We start from the raw sequence: 7,777 nt of genomic DNA, 5'->3' as shown, positions 1-7,777 counted from the left end.
CTCGTGAGATGAAGCCAACAAGGGATATACAATCTTCTGGTTTGGGAGAAAAAACCTTGCCTTCTGAGAACTCCATCCCTGGTAATGTTGTTATTGAAGGCATTCAAAAGCAATTAGAAAGTGGAAGCCAGAGCATACTTTCTGCGAATGAGACTTGTGTTTTGTTGAACGAGGACACAGATGAGTGTATTGAGGATGCAAAGGATGATCACTCAGATGTGAAAAATTTCTTCAATTACACTAAGGGTGAAGGAAAACAATTGTTCCGCGAGCTGGACAGAGAGAGCGAGTGGCAAGTTACACGGGATTTGCATGGTGGTGATGTTGTAGGAATGAATCACCGACCAACATTGCTTGACGGTGATGCACGGTTGATCTCGCCGCGCAATGACACGCTATATTTGAGTGTTCTTGGACTTGTTGACAAGCTATCCATTTTAACGATGAATTTTGATAATCACATTGGTCCTCCTTTGATGATTTTTGATAGGTATGAGGAAGGGAGACGCTTCCCTATTCGGTGTGCGTTTGATCCAGGAGGGAATAGCTCGCCAAAGCTTTTGTTCATGAAGCTCTTCATTGTGTCGTGGTTCCCACCTTGAGGACAAGGTGGATTTTAACCGAGGGAGAGTTGATACGTAGAATATCTCTACGAATATCCCCAAATCTCTCTTATTTAGTTTAGTATTGATTTAACATATCTTTCCATATATTCTTAGTATCTTTATTTCTTATTCCCTAAGTCAGAGTAGTCTTATAAATAGGAGATATTGTATTCTTCTATTTCAATCAAGAAATATGAAATTATCTTTTTTGCTTTTATCGTATTTCATCTTTTTGCAATCCTAAATCTTGGTTTGATCGACCGGCAAAGCTCCGGCAACTGCCTTTTATCGTGTTAAGGGAACTCAGTAGGAGGGCCAGCGTTGCGATGGTGGCTAGTCAAGCACGGACTCCTGGTGTTGTTCCCAGTAGGTGTGTTGCTGCCCTGGTGGGTCCCACGACGGCCTTCCTCCGTGAGTTTGATGATCGCTGAAACGAGGACCCCAAGCATCCCATGCCGTGGGGGTGCGCGACGCGAGAGGTGGATCCCACGAAGTGTGTGCGCACGACGGGGGAGGCAAATCCCACGCCAAGGGAGCACGTGATGTGAGGGGCAGAACCCACGGAGACTGTGTCTCAGGCTGGACCAGGCGCTGGGCGTCACGTGAACGCCATGAGGTCGGCGCCACATTAGGGTTTGGGCGAAACCCATCATGCAGATTCAAGAACGGGGCGATTGCCGGCAGATGTGGTGTCGTGACGGTAACCGCGGGGTGCGGTGGGGCATAGGGCATGGCCACATCTAGTGATCTTGGGATAGGTCGGCTGTAGAGCGGCTCCGGATCGGGGCGCGCTGGTTGTCGCGACGAGGGAGGCCGACGATCGTAATCGTCCATCCTCGCCTCTATCCTGGCCATGCTAGCGACCAGATACTTGAACATGACACGGATCGGAACAATGGGTGGCGAGTCCGACGCCGCTGCGTTAACGCCAGATCTGAAATTGAGGGCAGCGAACACATAGGGTCCGTGCGCCCTACTCCTGCTTGAAAATCGGACATGATGAGTTCATCAATGGAAGCACCAATTGTTAAGGGTGAAGTTCCCTTAACACGATAAAAGACAGTCGCCGGAGCTTTGCCGGTCGGTCAAACCAAGATTTAGGATTGCAAAAAGATAAAATACGATAAAAGCTAAAAAGATAATTTCATATTTCTTGATTGAAATAGAAGAATACAATATCTCCTATTTATAAGACTACTCTGACTTAGGGAATAAGAAATAAAGATACTAAGAATATATGGAAAGATATGCTAAATCAATACTAAACTAAATAAGAGAGATTTGGGGATATTCGTAGAGATATTGTACGTATCAATATGCTTCATGATAAGCATAATGCACATCACTATCAACACAATATAGTTCACTGTAAGCATAATATACATCACTCTAATGCCAAATAGAAGACCAAACAGACACAGTGAGAATCTGGATAGAAATAGTTCACTTTGTAGTATGTTTAGTGCACTATTGACTCATTTTTAGTTCATTTTTGAGTGATTTTTATCTCATTGCATACTTGTATTTTGTGTTCAGCTCGGTTCAGTTCTGGAAAGAAGTCGTCATCATCTGCTAGCCATGCACGCTTCTAATGCAAATGCAATTTGAGCATCCACGTTGTCGTCCTATATTCATAATATGAAAAGAAAATTAGACATAAATATCACAATGCACGCTTCTAAACCCTGCTAAGTATATGTATACCTCCAACTCTTTGTTGTGTGATACTCCTTTAGTTACTTATTCACAAAATTCATTTGTCTCCTGCATTAGTTACGTGTATTGAACCATAAATACAAAAAAACTCAAAAGATAGATGTAAATAAGAAGTAAAAAAAATATCAGTATAAATTAGAATACAAATTATTTTTAATTCACTCTAAATCAAATGTCAAATGTAATACACAACAGACCACATTCAAATGTTTACACCACCCTTGTTTTACATTCCAACTTTTTAACTTACGTCTTTCTTTCCAAAGTTAATCTTGGGCAAAATTGTCATGCCTTCAACAACTAATTTGCACTTTCATCATTTTTTCTATGAGATCAATCCATTCCGGATCATCCTATTGATCCTCTTCCATAGCCTATGTTATGTTATCGATTGGAGATTTGAAACATCTTGCTCACCTTCTTCAACTTCCATACCAACCATTTTTAGTGCAGTTATAGCTGCAGCCCCCTTATTGAACTTTTGAATTCATCTTCCTTTTGGAGGAGCATCATCAGTTGCAGGAGCATCAGCAATGAAGCATGGGCAATGGCATCAGCAGTTGGTAGAGCATTGCCAGTGGCAGGTGCAGCACGATGATTGCATCCTTGTCGATGTATAGAGCTTATGGAGACCGGGTCGACAATATCTTCTATGCTTCCTCTTCCAATGACACCACCATTGTTGAATTCCATGTGACCTCTTTTCCTAAGTAGTAGTGATGTCCAGTTCCAGATAGTAGGAATTCACCGAACCACCATCCTTATCCGGTAGACAACCCTATCTATGTAGCAAGCCTGCAAAAAGGTTCAATTAATGATAACAACGATTCACTATATGCTATTTCAACTTTACTACATGGAATGTTTGTGTACTTTTCGAGTCTTAAATTCAGTTCACACAGTTAAACTTAATAACACACAAGTCTATAAAATAACTCCAAAATTACAACCTTTCTGAAGAGTACAGATGTAGTTGCAGTAAAAGAGTGTCGACCCACATGGAGGTGAAAGATTGCTTACACTTAAAAGCATATAAAAAACATAGAGGTTTGATTTTTGGTTTTGAAAGATGTTGACAAAATTAAAACAAGAAGATTTCACAAGCGGAAAGACATGTCACTCCAAGTTGCTCATTAGACTTGAATCATTCTACACCTACATCAAAAACACATATTTTGGGACTAATTAATCAACCTAATCGCGTGCACTGAAAATGTTTGCGACGTATAGTTCCCAGTTAGCTGAACACTTGTTCCTAGGGGTGACCAAAAAAATCAAAACCCGAATATCTGAACCGATCCAAACCGAAAATTTGAAATTCGGTTCAGCTTTTTCAGTTTTCGGTTCGGTTCGGTTTTAAAATTTTAAAAATTTTGGTTTTTCGGTTCGGATGTAAAAAAAATAACTGAAAAACCGAAAAAACCGAATTATATTTAATATATTAATTATTTATATATAGAGAGAGAATAATTAAAACTCCAACCCTAATAGAATGAAATTCATTCCGCCTCCATTCTTTATCTCCAATCTCTAAACCAAAAACTCCCCATCTCCAATCCTCCCAAGTCCAAATCGACGGCTATCTCCTCCAGATTCCAGATCGTCGCCTCCGGCCGGTCGCCTCCGCCCTACAGTCGTGCTCCAGTCCGTTGCCTCCGCCCTGCAGCTGTGCTTCAGTCCGCTACTTCCCGTCCCCACTTCGTCGCCTCTCCATCTGACCATCCATCGCCTCCGCCCTTCACCCATCCACGCCGCCTCCAGGAAGCTAGGTACAAATTCAGACTTATGGTTATGCATTAAAGGGTAAGATGTCCATGCCCAGATTTAAAATTTCAATATTGAGCTATATAGTTTATATATTGTTACTTTGTTAGATGATGAAATTGTGTGTTGTAATTTTAATATGTTGAAATTGAGTGTAATTTTCTCCAGTTTACTGATTTCATATGGACATATCGTCAAATTGAGCATTTTCCTTCTACTGTTATTAGCATTTTCAATAATATTGTTGTAATTTTCTTAATGTTTCATCTTGTAGGTGTTTAATAATAAAAGTGAAACTGCTGGAGATGTCCTTGGTATTTGGAAGTTTGAGCAAGAAAAAGTTACGAAGGCTTTAGATCTAGAAAGGAACTTGCAGAGAAGTTGAACAGATATTGAAGAGTGACCACAATGAAATCTCCATTAGTTAATCATGTTGCCTACATATTTATGAAATTTTATTTTTGTTGATGGTGATGTTGTAGCCTAAATATTTATTTTTGTTGGTTGAGATGTTAATCATGCTATGGTTTTATTGTGAATACTTGGTTTTAATTTTGGTTTTTCGGTTTATTGGTTTTTCGGTTTTTTTAAATCTAATATAATTTTGGTTTTTCGGTTTAATTAGGTTTTTATAGTTCGGTTTTCGTCTTCGGTTCGTTTTTAATTTTCACCTAAATTCGGTTTTTCGGTTCGGTTTGGATAAAAAACCGAATCGAAACCCAAATGCTCACACTCCTACTTGTTCCATGAACTAACTTTCAAAGATATTAAATTCCCGCGGAAGCGCGGGAACAAAAGATCAACTACTATATAAACTTACCTAATCCGTTGTCAAATTATCTTTTAAACAATTCAAATTCAACAACACATCAATTGATTAGTCCATCCAAGTCTATGTTAAAGAGACGATAAACAAGGATTAAACATCTATAACGATAGAGGACTCTAAAGTGATAAAATCTAGCATTAAACACATCAACGATGTCAAAACGTGAATTCAAGGTGTAGATACATTCAAACGAGCATAAATCACAACTTGGAGCAACATTGAGAGTTTAGCCTAATCACATGGTAAAAATCACAATGAAAACCATAGGAAGCATGCTCTCGTTGAGTGGAATTGAGATTTGGAGCCGAATCGTCGGAATGTTGGCTGTAATTTCTTCCTTCTCTTCTTCCTCCTCTCTTTCTCTCTTTTCCTCCCCCTTTTCGTGTCTGAGAATCTCTGAATATCCCCCAAAACCTGTTCCAAAAATCAATTTGAAAACTAAAATTCGGCAGTTTTCAAGAAAATCCACCGACCCGAGAGAAATGGTGCCAACCCTGGCATTTTCACCGGGTTCACACTACTCCGCGCAGCCGTCATCAAATGACCATAACTTCTTCATCCGAGCTCCGATTGAGACGTACAAGGGACCCACTCGAATCTATTTCAAAGACGAAGATAACGGTGGTAGGATAAAAGAATTTGGACATTGTATGCCTTCACTCCACATGTGCATCTATCAACTAATATATAATAATCAAACTTTAATGATTAATTGATATATGATTTTAATATATAAAAAAAAGAGAAAACCTGGAGTAGAATTAACATTATTTGATTTACATCACATACCCCTAAACTTATTTAGTTGCTCGCCTTCGAGTAAGACGACTTAAAGCACAATATTTCAAAACTTAACTCACTAACGTTTTCTCAAAATTTTTCATAAAAGAGAATCAAGTAGGGACGTGGATGACAAAATTTAAACCCCCAACATTTCCAATCAAAATTTCCGACTCTAAAAAACCATCACTCATCCACCTAGAACTTCAAGTCAAGGTGCACTTCCGTCGTCATTGACTTGTCAAGCAATACTTATCACATAGACCCACAGATTTCACATCTAACTTCTTTAACTCTACCAAGCCATTTACAAAACACCCATTATGCAACAACAATAAAGTCCAAGGTCTTTATTCAAAGGTTGTAATGGGGCTAGGGATGTGGTAGGATAAATATGGATAGTAGCTCAAAAACTACATATTTGAGTGTCAAATTCTTCACTCCTACAACTTCCTTTCAAAGAACCAAACAAAAAACATTTTACAACCCACACTTTCACTCCCCAAACTTGAGATCTTTTCTAGAGAAGATTACGTCTTTACAAAGCAATTGAAGTTCTAACTTTATTTCACTTTTTTTCTTTTCTTTTTAAGTCTTTTTTCATTTTCTTTTTTTTTTGTTTTCTTTTCCATAGGCCTCGACTTTTACTATTTGCAGGCCGTCTTTTTCCTTTCAAAGAACTTCATTCTCAAGATTTATACTTAACATCAAATCTGAAAATCTCTACACTTTATAGAACACCACCCAACACTTACAACACAATCAACAAAGCTCAAACTTGTATTTAGCACCCAAATAGTAGTAAGGTTTATTAATGAGGCAAAAATGAGGCTTATTTTAGTAGCTAAGTGATTGGCTAAGTGTTTGTACAAAAAATAGGGAATAAGCTCAAAGTGGCTTCTAGGGGATCATTTGTTGGACTAGGCATGTGAATATTTGGCCATGGAGTTCATCCTAGTGCCTTATCGTCCGTTATCATTAACACATATGAATGCAAGCACGCAACTCAATAAAGCAAATCAATCCAAAATAATGTCACAACCACAACTCCCTAGTAACAGTGAGTGTAGCTATTTCGCAACTAAATTAAACCCATTGGTCATAAGCTTGTCATAAAGAAGTACGTAATTCAAGGGAAGACGTCTTAGAAGGAAAGGGTACAACCAAATCGAAATCACAGTAATTAACCAAGTGCGTTGTCTTGCTAGAACAATGCTTAAACATGCAGCGGAAGGTTCCAAGACGAAGTAATATGTATTGAGACATATTAAATCAGCTACCTAGCTACTTATTTATGAGTCTCTCCCAACATCAAAGCTCAAAGAACTTCATTCTCAATTTTTATACTTAACATCAAATCTGAAAATCTCTACACTTTATAGAACACCACCCAACACTTACAACACAATCAACAAAGCTCAAACTTGTATTTAGCACCCAAATAGTAGTAAGGTTTATTAATGAGGCAAAAATGAGGCTTATTTTAGTAGCTAAGTGATTGGCTAAGTGTTTGTACAAAAAATAGGGAATAAGCTCAAAGTGGCTTCTAGGGGATCATTTGTTGGACTAGGCATGTGAATATTTGGCCATGGAGTTCATCCTAGTGCCTTATCGTCCGTTATCATTAACACATATGAATGCAAGCACGCAACTCAATAAAGCAAATCAATCCAAAATAATGTCACAACCACAACTCCCTAGTAACAGTGAGTGTAGCTATTTCGCAACTAAATTAAACCCATTGGTCATAAGCTTGTCATAAAGAAGTACGTAATTCAAGGGAAGACGTCTTAGAAGGAAAGGGTACAACCAAATCGAAATCACAGTAATTAACCAAGTGCGTTGTCTTGCTAGAACAATGCTTAAACATGCAGCGGAAGGTTCCAAGACGAAGTAATATGTATTGAGACATATTAAATCAGCTACCTAGCTACTTATTTATGAGTCTCTCCCAACACCTCCTCGCTCCGATCACGATCAACATGCACGTTAAGAAAACAACATGCAAGGCTGAGTATTTGATATACCCAGTGGACTTAGTGCCAAAAACATTTTCTCATTTAGTTGTCAGCCATACTTGAGT

General features: G+C 38.6%; 1 long non-coding RNA gene across 1 annotated transcript; it reads left to right on the top strand.

Moving 5' to 3' along the window:
* The first annotated feature begins 3,809 nt into the window (after positions 1 to 3,809).
* Positions 3,810 to 4,637, top strand: LOC121757973. The gene is made up of 2 exons (XR_006041289.1): positions 3,810 to 4,124; positions 4,360 to 4,637. It is a non-coding gene; the product is annotated as an uncharacterized LOC121757973 (long non-coding RNA).
* The last annotated feature ends 3,140 nt before the right edge of the window (positions 4,638 to 7,777 follow it).

This window comes from Salvia splendens, chromosome 12 (assembly GCF_004379255.2).
Source record: "Salvia splendens isolate huo1 chromosome 12, SspV2, whole genome shotgun sequence".
Lineage (NCBI taxonomy): Eukaryota > Viridiplantae > Streptophyta > Magnoliopsida > Lamiales > Lamiaceae > Salvia > Salvia splendens.
Note: the sequence above shows the minus strand (reverse complement) of the source record. Positions and strands in the feature narration are given on the sequence as shown.